At 38.9% G+C, this 14,449-nt stretch overlaps 1 protein-coding gene and 1 long non-coding RNA gene across 2 annotated transcripts in view; one reads left to right on the forward strand and one right to left on the reverse strand.

Annotated features, from left to right (window-relative positions):
- The window catches only part of FHIT (fragile histidine triad diadenosine triphosphatase), a 1,651,033-nt gene that overhangs the window by 30,550 nt on the left and 1,606,034 nt on the right, over positions 1-14,449 (forward strand). The window lies entirely within an intron of this gene.
- The window catches only part of LOC145519838 (uncharacterized), a 120,872-nt gene continuing 118,368 nt past the window's right edge, over positions 11,946-14,449 (reverse strand). Inside the window, exon 4 of the long non-coding RNA XR_014063954.1 lies at positions 11,946-13,889. This is a non-coding gene — a long non-coding RNA (uncharacterized LOC145519838). The remainder of the gene's footprint in view (positions 13,890-14,449) is intronic.

Consider the following 14,449-nt stretch of genomic DNA (forward strand, 5'->3'; position numbering starts at 1 on the left):
TGTTTGTTTTGTATAACTTTCATAGTTTTGAGAAGTATCTGTATTTTGTAGAAGTTCCCTGAATTTCAGTTTGATAGTTTTCTTATGATTGGATAGAGATTATGGGTTTTAGAAGGAATAATCTGACGTTTGTTAATACTTGCTTTATGACATAGTGGATGGTTTATTTTAATAAATGTTCCATGTACACCTGAAAAAGAGTGTGTATATTTTGCATTTGTTTGGTGCATGGTATACAACACACACATATGCACACAAGCAGGTTCATTAATTGTATTGCTCAAATATTTTATATCTCTACTAAATTTTTTGAGAAAAATGTATTAAAATATGATTATAGATTTGTCTATTTTTCCTTTTATTTATATCTGTTTTCATTTTTGTGTATTTGTGTCTATGACATGAGGTGTAACAGATCTGACATTGTTATATCCTCCTTTTGAATTGTATCTTAATCATTATGAAATGATCCTTTTTATTTCTAGTAATAGTTCTTGGATCAAACTTTATCTACCACTGGTACAGGTAAACACCTTTCTTTTAGTTAGTGTTTGCATATCCTATCACTTTCCACCTTTCTCATATCAGCTTTTCTGTAAATCTGAAGCTGTCCTTACTGCCCCAAAACTTATTAAAAATAAAAAGAGGTAGACAACTCAGTACAAACATAAGCAAATACTTGGAACTTAAAAAAAGCTAATATCGAAATGTCCAATACAGACAAGAAAAGATGATCAGTGTAATCACTTATGAGAAAAATGCAAATTAAAACCTCAATGCAGTACCACTACACATTGTCCAACATAACTAAAATGGAAAGGACAGACAATAGCAAAATTGGCTGAGTCAATGGGAGTATAAATTGTTAAGATCATCATTGTAAACTTTTTTTTGACAGTGTGAGCTAGGACTGCACATAAGCCAACTTACCACCCAGCAGTTTAAGTACATGTGTGCTAAATAAACATGGACAGGAATGTTCAGAGTCACTTTACTCATAGTAGCCCCAAACAGAAATGTTCATAGATAACTTGTGACACAGCTATACAGTGAAACACTAGATATTGATGATAAAAATATGAACTACTGTTATAAACAAAAATATGAATCAATTTCACAGACTTAATGTTGTAGAGGAAATGCACACTCTCTGGTTGCATTTATTTGAAGTTCCAAAGCAAATGAAATTGATCATTGGTGATGGAGGTCAGAATAGTGGTTACCTGTGGGGAAGGTACCTGATGGACATGAGTTTGAGCAAGCTCTGGGAGTTGGTGATGGACAGGGAAACTTGGAGTGCTGCAGTCTAGGGGGCGCAAAGATTCGGACACGACTGAGTGGCTGAACTGAACTGTGGGGAAGGTAGTGATTTCGGGGAGTAAGGGAGAGCTTTCTGAGGTGTTGGTAGTTTTCTAAATCTCAGCCTCACTAGTGGTTACAGGAATGTGTTAACTTGGTTAGAATCCATTGAGCAGTGCCCTTAAGATTTGTGCATTTAATTTCATTAGTATTATCAATAAAAAGGTAAAAAACACTAATTACCTTGGAAACATGAATTTGATAAAAATTAAAACATATTTTTACCCTCTCTACTGAATAATACAAATTACAACAAAATGTTTTAGGCAAAAATTCTATAAGATTTAGAAATGGAAAGTGCAGCTATTGTATTATTCAAAGATAATGAAAAGAAACAGTTGAGTGTCAATTCTTGTGTGCATATGTGTATCCTTTACAAATTAAGCAATATATAGAATAATCTTGGTAGAAAATATCTGCACAGTACTTTGATAACTAGTTAATCGGTTTTCTGTGCTCTGGGATTTATTTTATTCATAGCATAATTGGATCCAGGGAGACCAGTTGCAATTATTGTACCAACTAAGGCCAAATTGGGCCATAGATTGTCCTGATGTTTTAATATTTTGAAATATGGAAAGAACAGTTTGAATGCCTAATGGTGCTTTTACAAAATGCCGGCACCTCACAATCAAAGTAAGTTAGGGTTAATACTCATGGAAGATTTAACTAAGAGAAAATATGAAGGTGACTCAGTATCCTTGCAAGGAGATTGAGAAATGTAGAGAGCATGACAACAGAGGTTTTAGAGCTTTGGGGTTTCGTCTTTTAAAAACAGTAATTTAATATCAGCAAGATACAGTTCTTGAACATTTACTTTTTGTTGTGCAATATGGGAAATTTCTTCCCTTCTCTGTCTCTCCAAATGTGTATGTATGTGTGTGTGTGTGCGTATCTCAAGATAGATACATAAAGATATTGTACAATCTTTTTAAAAATTCTCAACTATGGAAGATACTCTTGCTGTCCTCACATTTCACAGATGAAGAAACTGAGGTTTAGAGAGATTAAGCTGCTTAACTAAGGACACTCTGTGCCTGAGTAGGGAGCCATGGTTCAGACTGGTACAGTTGCCTCTGGAGCCCATGCTCTTATTTGCTCTTATTCATAGCAGTATTTCCAGAAGTATGAATCATGTGCCACCTGCATCCCCATCCCAGGGGACACCTGTTAAGTATAGATTCTCAGATGCCAGAGCAGGCAGACTCCCTGAAATGTGAAGTAATGAGTCTCAGTTTTTCTTTAGGGCCCTGAGGTTGTGAACTACTGCCTTTTGCTCTAACATTGTATCCAAAACTGACCTACCACATTTGTACAAATATCAGGTAATAGAAAAGACTCATGCTCCTGCAGTGTATATATGCTGCTCTTGTCATACAGTTCTCCCATTCACTAGTATTTCATCTGAGATTTTTAAGAGTATAGTTCCTTTTCTAGTCAATTTCAAGCTGTTTATGTGTTGAATATACACAAAAGGAACATTGAGTTTGTTTAAATAAATGTTTATGGCTCCCAAGAAGAGTATATGTCTATTGATTCTTTCCATTACATTCTAAATGTTAAGTTGAAGCAGTAAATTCATCAGAAGGAGTATTTTTCTGCCTACACAGTTTTCTATATCGAATGCCTTGAGAATGGTGGAAATAGCAAGGCATGTATTTTTTTCATTATAAAATACAAGACAAAAAATGATGTGGAAATGATCACGTATCATTTTACAGCTAACTTTTTCAGGTTAAAAAAAAATAATTTTAGCATGTTTCCTTCCCTCAAAGCATCACTTTCTTGAAAAAAAAAAATGAAGAAAACGTGGATAAAGGGGTAAACAGAGGTTGCTAAATGCTTAAACCTTGTGTTTCTTCTCCTCAGTTTTTGGAAAGAAATGTCTAATATCATGTTCTGAAAAATTTTTGTGGTGCAAGAAAAAAATAATAGTAAATAACTAAGACTCTTAATCATTAGGAATATGAGATGCAGTTAGACCTGGCTTTGAAGACTCCTCTTCCATGCAGCCCTGGTGGCTCAGAGGTTAAAGCGTCTGCCTCCAATGCGGGAGACCTGGGTTCGATCCCTGGGTCGGGAAGATCCCCTGGAGAAGGAAATGGCAAACCACTCCAGTGTTCTTTCCTGGAGAATCCCATGGACGGAGGAGCCTGGCAGGCTACAGTCCACGGGGTCGCAAAGAGTCGGACACGACTGAGTGACTTTCCTTCCTTTCCTTCCATGCAGCATTGTGATCTGGGTTGAGTTCTTTGTTGTGTGTTTCCTTATCTCCAGATGTGATAGATAATAGCACCTATTTCACGGCACTGAGGGTTAAATGAAGTCATGCATGCACGGTGTGCACACTAGATGGCGCGGTGCCTGGAACATAGCAGGCATGCAGAAACATGAGCTACTCTTGTAATTGTTAGCGTCTGTGTATTCCATGATACCTACCATTTACGTTTTAAAGAAAGTTTCTTTTTATAGAAACTGAATATGAAATATACTGTTACGAGTTTCATGAGTTAGGGAATAGATGAAATAAAAATAACAAGAGATCATTTGACAATGTTTCCAACCCTGTGTGATTGTTAAGAGCTCCCTTGTGTCAGGTATATGCTGCCTTAAACAAGTTCCTCATTGTTTCCTGGATTCTGTGCTATGGAGCTTTTTTCTTCTCTGGTTTCTTCCTGGAGGTAGAGTTGCAAGCTCCTTTTCTGTGAATTAGGAACTTCCTCACCACGCAGAGAAAAAAATTTGAGAAAAAAAAAAAAGTTGTCTTGTGGTGTTGAGCACATTGTTGATAGGCAAAGTTGTCAATGCAGTATGTTTCTGAAGGTCTTAGTTCCTTTGCTAAGTGAAGAGTTACGACAGAAATATTTTTCTCTTTAAAATAGTTTTCTCTTCTTACTCAAAGAATGTATGCTTAGTATAGAAAAATTAAAACATGGAAAAGTAAAAATATAAAAACAGATACTGTCTAATCCTAAAGGAAATTACAGTGAATATTTTGGATTGTTGCATCAGAGATTTTTCTGTCTTATGGAGTGAGATATATATATGTGTGTGTGTGTATTTAAATAAAATTATATATAGAGGTTGTATCTCCCTAAGATAGTGTTATGATACTTCTCAGAAATGAATATTTTCCCAGCTTTTAAAAGAAATTTTAAAAGGATTAGAAAACTCTAATGCTTAAGTGTGATTTTATTATCTTTAGACTTAAAATTTCAAAACATTTGTTGATTGATTTAATCATCAGATATTTATGATGTGCCCACTATGTGTGAAGTACTAGATTGGGACTTTTTGTAGCAGGGACTTTGGAAGTTTTTCACACACATATTTATGCTTTGAACTGCAGTGTATTTGCATTTGGTTTGCTGAGATCCCTTAAATGACTTCCATAACCCCCTCTCAGTTCTCCCATCTGCCTTCCCAGTACCACCTCATAGCAGAGTAAGTACTTCATATGTAAACTCAAAGTGGAGCTAAGCAGAAACTGCAGTTTCCAATCTAAAAAGGTAATTTCCTCTCTAAGGTTTAAGATTAAAAAATAATTGGGGCTCAGGAAAATGGTGTGTCCTACAAGAAAAATGACTTTTTCCTTTGTGATATTTTCTTGTTGGGAGCAGGCAGGCAAAGGGGGACCCAGTCCCAAACTTGTTTAGGTCAATTCATAAAACATAATACCTAGGAAGTCCCACTGCAAGAGATTAAGGGTCATATGGACTCTTTCAATTATCTTTTTTGATTTTCTTGGCCTCATCTCTGCCTGTAAAACATGCCTATCATATTGTGACTTTTATGTTTGTGTAACACAAATGGACATAACTTGTAATGTCTTATTTGTTAGCTCAGTGTTATGTTTTCAGGGCTAAATTCAGAACAAAGAATGCCAGCTCTCCTGATATTATACAAAAGTTAGAGAAATTGCCTGATAGCCATTGTTTTATTGTTTACTAATATTTTAAAATGGTTTTATATATTTTTATATATAATTACCCCTACCATAGTTTTGGCTAGGGCCAAACTACAGGGAGGGAACACATCCCCACCAATCAACAGAAAATGCGATTAAAGATTTACTGAACATGACCTTGCCCACCAGAGCAAGACCCCATTTTCCCCACAACCAGTCCTTCCCATCAGGAAGTTTCTACAAGCTTCTGACGCCCATCCATCAGAGGGCAGACAGAATAAAAACCACAATCACAGAAAACTAACCAAACTGATCACATGGATCACAGTCTTGTCTAACTCAGTGAAACTGTGATCCATGCCCTGTAGGGCCAGCCAAGACTGATGGATCATAGTGGAGAGTTCTGACAAAATGCAGTCCACTGGAGAAGGGAATGGCAAACCACTTCAGCATTCTTGCCTTGAGAACCCCATGAACAGTATGAAAAGGTAAAGAGATATGACATTGAAAGATGAACTCCCCAGGTTTGTAGGTACTCAGTATGCTGTTGGAGAAGAGCAAAGATACAGCTGCAGAAGAAATGAAGAGGCCGAGCCAAAGTGGAAACAACACCCAGTCGTGGATGTGTCTGGTGGTGAAAGTAAAGCCCGATGCTGTGAAGAACAAAATTGCACAGGAACCTGGAATGTTAGGTCCATAAATCAAGGTAAATTGGAAGTGGTCAAACAGGAGATGGCAAGAGTGAACATTGACATTTTAGGAATCAGTGAACTAAAATGGACAGGAATGGGCGAATTTAATTCAGATGACCATAATATCTACTGCTGTGGGCAAGAATCCCTTAGAAGAAATGGAGTAGCCCTCATAGTCATCCAAAATGCAGTACTTGGATGAAACCTCAAAAATGACAGAATGATTTTGGTTCGTTTCCAAGGCAAACCATTCAGTATCAAAGCAATCCAAGTCTGTGCCCCAACCCCTAATGCTGAAGTGTGGAAATTGAACGGTTCTTTGAAGACCTACAAGACCTTCTAGAGAACTAACACCAAAAAAAGATGTCCTTTTCATCATTAGTTCAGTTCAGTTGCTCAGTCGTGTCTGACTCTTTGCGACCCCATGAACTGCAGCACGCCAGGCCTCCCTGTCCATCACCAACTCCCGGAGTCTACACAAACCCATGTCCATTGAGTCAGTGATGCCATCCAACCATCTAATCCTCTGTCGTCCCCTTCTCCTCCCACCCTCAATCCTTCCCAGCATCAGGGTCTTTTCAAATGAGTCAGTTCTTCGCATCAGGTGGCCAAAGTATTGGAGTGTCAGCTTTAACATCAGTCCTTCCAATGAACACTCAGGACGGATCTCCTTTAGGATGGACTGGTTGGATCTCCTTGGAGTCCAAGGGACTCTCAAGAGTCTTCTCCAACACCACAGTTCAAAAGCATCAATTCTTTGGCGCTCAGCTTTCTTCACCGTCCAACTCTCACATCCATACATGACCACTGGAAACACAGCCTTGACTAGATGGACCTTTGTTCACAAAGTAATGTCTTTTCATCATAGGGGACTGGAATGCAAAAGTAGGATGTCAAGAGATACCTGGAGTTACAGGCAAGTTTGGCCTTGGAGTGCAAAATGAAGCAGGACAAAGACTAAAAGGGTTTTGCCAAAAGAACACACAGATCATAGCTAACACCCTCTTTCAACAACGTAAGAGACAACTCTACACATGGACATCACTAGATGGTCAATACTGAAATCAGATTGATTATATTCTTTGCAGCAGAAGATGGAGAAGCTCTATAGTCAGGAAAAACAAGACCGGGAGCTGACTGTGGCTCAGATCATGAACTCCTTATTGCAAAATTCAGACTTAAATTGAAGAAAGTAAAAAAAAAAAAAAAAAGAAAGTAGGGAAAACCACTAGACCATTCAGGTATGATCTAAATCAGATCCCTTAGGATTATACAATGGAAGTGACAAATAGATTCAAAGGATTACATCTGATACACAGAGTGCCTGAAGAACTATGGGAAGAGGTTTGTAACATTGTGTAGGAGGCAGTGATCAAAACCATCCACAAGAAAAAGAAATGCAAAGAGGCAAAATGGTTGTGTGAGGAGGCTTTACAAATAGCTGAGAAAAGAGAAGTGAAAGGCAAAGGAGAAAGGGAAAGATATACCCATCTGAATGCAGAGTTCCAAACAATAGCAAGGAGAGAAAAGAAAGGCTTCCCCAGCGATCAATGCAAAGACTAGAGGAAAATGAAAGAATGAGAAAGACTAGAGATCTCTTCAAGAAAATTAGAGATACCAAGGGAATTTTCATGGAAAGATGGACACAATAAAGGACAGAAACAGTATGGACCTAACAGAAGCAGATGATATTAAGAAAAGGTGGGAAGAATACACAGAGAAACTATAAAATATAGTATTAATGATGCAGATAACCATGATGGTGTGATCACTCACCTAAAGCCAGACATCCTGGAGTGTGAAGTCAAGTGAGCCTTAAAGAAGCATCACTACAAATAAAGCTAGTAAAGGTGATGGAATTCCAGCTGAGGTATTTCAGATCCTAAAAGATGATACTGTGAAGATGTTTCACACAATATGCCAGCAAATTTGGAAAACTCAGCAGTGGCCACAGGACTAGAAAAGGTCAGTTTTCATTCTAGTCTCAAAGAACGGCAATGCCAAAGAATGTTCAAACTGCCGCACAATTGCACTCATTCACATGCTAGCGCTAGCAAGGTAATGCTCAGAATCCTTCAAGCTAGGCTTCAGCAGTACGTGAACCGAGAAATTTCAGATGTACAAGCTAGATTTAGAAAAGGCAGAGGAATGAGAGATCAAATTGCCAACATCCGCTGGATCATAGAAAAAGCAAGAGAATTCCAGAAAAATATCTACTTCTGCTTCACTGACTACGCTAAAGCCTTTGACTGTGTGGATCACAACAAACTGGAAAATTCTTAAAGAGAGAGGAATACCAGACCACCTTGCCTGCCTCTTGCGAAACCTGTAGGCAGCAACAGTAACTGAAGCAACAATTAGACCCGGACATGGAACAACAGACTGGTTCAGTATTGGGAAAGGAGTGCATCAAGGCTGTATATTGTCACCCTGTTTGTTTAACTTATATGCAGAGTACATCATGCAAAATGCCAGGCAGTATGAAGCTCAAGGTGTAATCAAGATTGCTGGGAGAAATATCAATAACCTCAGATATACAGATGACACCACCCTTATGACACAAAGTGAAGAGGAACTAAAGAGCCTCTTGTTGAAGGTGAAAGAGGAGAGTGGAAAAGCTGGCTCAAAACTTAACATTCAAAAAAATGAAGATCATGGCATCTGGTCCCGAATAGAATGGGGAAACAATGGAAAGAGTGACAGACTTAATTTTCTTGTGCTCCAAAATCACTGTGGACAATGACAGCGGCCATGAAATTAAAAGACACTTGCTCCTTGGAAGAAAAGCTATGACCAACCTACACAGCATATTATAAAAAAGAAGTATTACTTTGCCTCCTAAGGTCTGTATAATCAAAGCTATGGTTTTTCCAGTAGTCATGTATGGATGTGAGAGTTGGACTGTAAAGAAGGCTGAGCACTGATGAATTGATGTTTTCAAACTGTGGTGTTGGAGAAGACTCTTGAGAGTCCCTTGGACTGCAGAGAGATCAAACCAGTCAATCCTAAAGGAAATCAGTCCTGAATATTCATTGGAAGGACTGATGCTGAAACTGAAGCTCCAAAACTTTGGCTATCTGATGTGAAAAGCCAACTCACTGGAAAAGACCCTGTCGCTGGGAAAGATTGAAGGCAGGAGGAGAAGGGGACGACAGAGGATGAGATGGTTGGATGGCATCACTGACTCAATGGACATGAGTGTGAGCAAGCTCCGGGAGATGGTGAAGGACAGGGAAGCCTGGTGTTCTGCCATCCATGGGGTTGTAAAGAGTTGGACATGACTGAGTGACTGAACAACAACAATCAGAGTAATATGCACACATTTTAAAACAAATTCATATATCAAAGACTAAACATGAAATGCAGTTGTCCCCTCCTTTACTCTTCCTTACTACTCTTTTAGCCATTTCTGTTTTTAGGTGATTACTTCAGTATATCTAAATATGAAAGTGAAGTGAAAGTCTCTCAGTTGTGTCTGATTCTTTGGGACCCCTTGTCCTATACAGTCCATGGAATTCTCCAAGCCAGAATACTGGAGTGGGTAGCCTTTCCCTTCTCCAGGGGATCTTCTCAACCCAGGGATTGAACCCAGGTCTCCCGCATTGCAAGCAGATTCTTTACCAGCTGAGCCACAAGGGAGGCCCAAGAATACTGGAGTGGGTAGCCTACCCCTTTTGCAGAGGATCTTCCTGACCTAGGAATGGAGCTGGTGTCTCTTACATTGCAGGCAGATTCTTTACCAACTGAGCTATCAGGGAAGCCATATCTAAATATAACAACACTGATTTCCTACAACTGTTTAATTTATCCATTTTGGATTGTTGACTGAAGATTCAACAGACCACCAGAAATATCTGTTGATCAAGCAAAATTAACTTATTAGAATTACTGTAGTAGGGAGAACACTGTCACAGAATCTTACCAGTTTCTTAGAAAGCTAAGGTCCGAGAAGACTATTTTATAGAGCTCTGGATGATTTTAAGGCAAGACTTGCAAGGTGGAAACTGATGGGAATTGGGTTGAGTTTTGTGGGATACTTATTTTGGGTTGGTGGGCACAAGATGAAGTTTTAAAGCAAATGTTGATGAGCACGATGTTTGACTTGGTAAGTTACTCGAGTCTTATCTTCAGGAGCAGGTATTCCTTGGAGCAAATGACTTAAGTTATTTATAGTTTGGTTCTAATATTGTCTAGCACCGAAGCAGAAATCAAGTTTGGTCTGACTGTTAAGGACAGTGTTGAGTAACTTCTTGGTATGATTAATGAAGATTGAAATAGGTTATTCACATCACCTCCTTACCTCATCTCTCAAAGCTAATTCCTCCAGTGACCTGCTCAACTCCTTCATGTAAGAAACTTAAACCTTCTACCTTTTGTTCAGTCACCAGATAGCATCTCTTTATCATTCCTCTTCATGACCCCCAACTTTGCAGTGTGCATTTGTTCTGTGATCCTTCATTATAAGGAAACATATTTCTGTAGTTTGCCCAACTAAACTGGGTCTAACTCAGACCTCAGCAATCTAGTTGGCATGATGTCTAATCAGCATTGTTTTCAGCCCTCTTCTCAGGGCTGGAAAATGGTCCCAGGCACTTGAGTGTCCAGTAAAACCAGTTAGTAGCTGCTAAGTCACTTCAGTCGTGTCCGACTCTGTGCGACCCCATAGATGGCAGCCCACCAGGCTCCGCCGTCCCTGGGACTCTCCAGGCAAGAACACTGGAGTGGGTTGCCATTTCATTCTCCAATGCGTGAAAGTGAAAAGTGAAAGTGAAGCCGCTCAGTCATGTCCGACTCTTCGCGACCCCATGGACTGCAGCCTACCAGGCTCCTCTGTCCATGGGATTTTCCAGGCAAGAGTACTGGAGTGGGATGCCATTGCCTTCTCCGCCAGTTAGTAGTGACTATTCTATTTCTCCCTAACCTGGGTTCATTTGAGGGAGGGTAGCTCTGAAGATACCCCTCATCCCCTTTGCCATGCCAGACTTAGCTACTGGAACTTCATACCATCTTTCAATACCATTAAGCTTGATGCTCAGTCCTTGTATACTCACTCCGTCAAAGCTTTTGCTTACCCGTGGGTTTGTGTGGATATGGGACATCTTCATCTTCAATGAGCCCTTCCATTTCCCTGATTTTAGGAGGATCCAGCTATCTAAGGGATCAGGCTACTTTCCTTCCCTTCAGTTTTTGAAAACCTGTGTCTGTGCCACAGTGAGGTTCTCACATTCCAATATGTGTAGTAGTTAAAATCATAGGCTCTGCACAGGCTGAAATTGTTAACTTTTTCCAGAGCTATTTTGCTTTGGAGCTTCCTAAGCCTCAGTTTCCTAGCTAATGGAAATGATAATAAATCCTACTGCATAAGGTTGTGGTAAGGATGAGATAATTTGTGTTAAAGATTACTTTCCATTGTGCCTGGCACTTAGTAAATATCAGCTATTATTATAAACATCACTATATTGCTGTGTGATATGAAGGTTTTTAAAAACAAAGATTTCAGCTCTGAGTTCTCCAAAGTACAAAGCCTTGCCTCCACTCCAGGGAGGATAGGAGAAAAATACCAAGGTGGTTTATAGATTATTTCTCAACCTGTGTACCTTGTCACATTAGAAGTATTGGTTTTAAGATAGTGCAGAGATCCCCAAGACCAAGAATTGGCAAACTAGGCTTCTAGGGCCCTTGCTTGATTTTATAAATAAAATTTTATTGGAGCACAGCCATGCCCATTTGTTTAAGTTGTGTTGTAGTAAAAAGCAGCCACAGACTAGATGTGTGTCCCTCAAGTTTAAAATGTGTGATGTCTGTCCCTTTAAGAAAAAGTTTTCTGGTTTCTACCCTAGATCAGTTAGATTGTCTTTGGATTTAAGTTAAAGAACATTGAGATCTTCACTCACGGGCCTGGGTGAGTAGTGTGGGGGTCTTGTGAACTAATCTACTTGGTGATGCTCAGCCTTCCAATGAGAGGAGCACATTACCAGTCCTTCACATTCTCTGAGAAACAAAGAGAAGTTTATTGAGTGTCCAGGAACTGTCTGACTGCCTTGTCCATGTGCTGTAGTGGACATCCCCAGAGTTTCTGCTGGTTCCACAGTTAGACACATGCAAGAGAAGAACCGAATTTTAAATGATCCCACATATGACAAATATCCAGGCACGAAGATTGTTTTTTCTTTTCACTCTTGTAAGAAAGCCGAGTAAACAGTTGAATGTATGGCAACTAAGGAAGAGAATGACCTTTGAGGATGCAAGACTGAAATCTTGCAAGTGTGGGAGGTGAGGTCTGGGAGAAAGTCACAGTCTCTGTGCTAGGCACAGTTCTAGACACTAGGGACAGGGGTGAGCAAGACCAGAGAAAGTCCTAGTCTCATACTTTGTACATAGTGGGGAATCATAAACTTCTGATGATCAAATTAAAACATAAATAAGCAGGTATCTAGACAGACCATGTTCCTCAGATAACTGGGTGGTATAATTTTGGACTTTTTAAAAACAACTTTTTGAGATATATTCACATATCATACAACTCATGCATTTAAAATGTACAATTCAGTGGTTTTTAGTGTATTCACAGTTGTGTAACCATCACAACAATCAATTTTAGAAAATTTTCATCATACCAAAACAAAACCTGTATCTATTAGCGGTCACTCCCCATTTCCTCCCAACCACCTCAGCAGTAGACAGTCTCTAATGTAGTATCTGTCCTTAGAGCTTTGCCTGTTTCAGGAATCATACAGTATATGGTATCTTGTTACTGCTTTCACTTAACACGATGTTTTCAAGGCTCATCTATGTCATAGCACGTACAGGTATGCCGCTCCTTTTACTGTCATATATTCCATTGTCCATTCTTCAGTTAATGGACACGTGGGTTGTTTACACCTTTCAGCTATTAAGAATAATGTTGCTGTGAACGTTCATGTACAAGTTTTTGTGTGTCCATGTATTTTTACTTCTCTTGGCTTCCTTGGAGTAGAATTTCTGCATCCCATGATAACTCCATGTTTAACTTTTTGAGGAAGTGCCAAATATTTTCCATGGTGGTTGCATTATTTTATATTCACACCAGAAATGTTTAAGGGTTCCAGCATTATCTTCCTTCTGTCTTTTGGTTATAGCCATTCTAGTGGGTATGAAATGGTATCTCATTGTGGCTTTGATTTGTATTTCCCTAATGAATAATGATATTGGGCATTTTTCCAAATGCTTCTGGCCATTTGTATACCTTCTTGGGAGAAACATCTCTTCAAAATCTTTGCCCATTTCTAAATTGGGTTACTTTTCAATTATTGACTTGTAAACGTTCTTTATATATTCTGAACACAAGTCCTTTATCAGAAATATGATTTGCAAGTATTTTTTTCTCAGTCCATGTTTTTTTCATTTTCTTGATGGTGTCCTTTGAAGCACAAATGGTCTTAATTTTTGATGAAGTCTAATTTATCTGTTTTTTTCTTCTGTTGTTTGTGCTTTTGATATAATATCTCAGAGGGCTTTGCCTAACACAGCCATAAAGATTTACTTCTGTATTTTCTACTAAAAGTTTCATAGTATATTTCTTATATTTAGTTCTGTGATCCATTTTGAGTCAGATTTTCTAGATTGTGGGGATTAAACGTCTTTACTTTGTGAATATCCCCAAACCATTTGTTGAGAAGAGAAGTATATCCCCCAATGAATTGTCTTGGCACACTTGTGAAAAATCAACTGAACATAAATCAATTGAGGTTACACTTGTGGATTTTTAAGTCTATTTTATTGATTTATACATCTGTCCATCTGTTACCACTGTCTTGATTACTACAGCTGTACAGTTAGTTTTGAAATTGAGAGTTGAGTCTTCCAAGTTTGCTCTTCTTTTTTCAAAGTTGGTTTAGCTATTCTGAGTTCCTTTCATTTCCATGTGAAATGTAGGACAAAGTTGTCAATTTCTGCAAAAAAGGACAGCTGAGATTTTGATATGGATTGCATTGACTCTGTTCAAGTTAGACAGTATTACTATCTTAACAGTAGTTATTCTACTAATACTTGAATATAGACTGTCTTTTCCATTTATTTAGGTCATCTTTAATTTCTTTCAAAAATGTTTCCTAAAGAGTATACTGCTGCTGCTGCTGCTAAGTCGCTTCAGTCGTGTCCGACTCTGTGCGACCCCATAGACGGCAGCCCACCAGGCTCCGCCGTCCCTGGGATTCTCCAGGCAAGAATACTGGAGTGGGTTGCCATTTCCTTCTCCAGTGCACGAAAGGGAAAAGTGAAAGTGAAGTCGCTCAGTCGTGTCCGACTCTTAGCGACCCCATGGACTGCAGCCTACCAGGCTCCTCCGTCCATGGGATTTTCCAGGCAAGAGGACTGGAGTGGGGTGCCATTGCCTTCTCCAAAGAGTATACACTTCATACACTTCATACTTATTAAGTTTGTGTCTAAGTATTTTATCTTTGATGCTACTGTGAATGGAATTGCTTTCTTAATTTTGGCTTTGTGTTTTTCA

The sequence above is a fragment of the Giraffa tippelskirchi genome, chromosome 9 (genome assembly GCF_054371585.1).
Source record: "Giraffa tippelskirchi isolate mGirTip1 chromosome 9, T2T-mGirTip1v1.2.pri, whole genome shotgun sequence".
Lineage (NCBI taxonomy): Eukaryota > Metazoa > Chordata > Mammalia > Artiodactyla > Giraffidae > Giraffa > Giraffa tippelskirchi.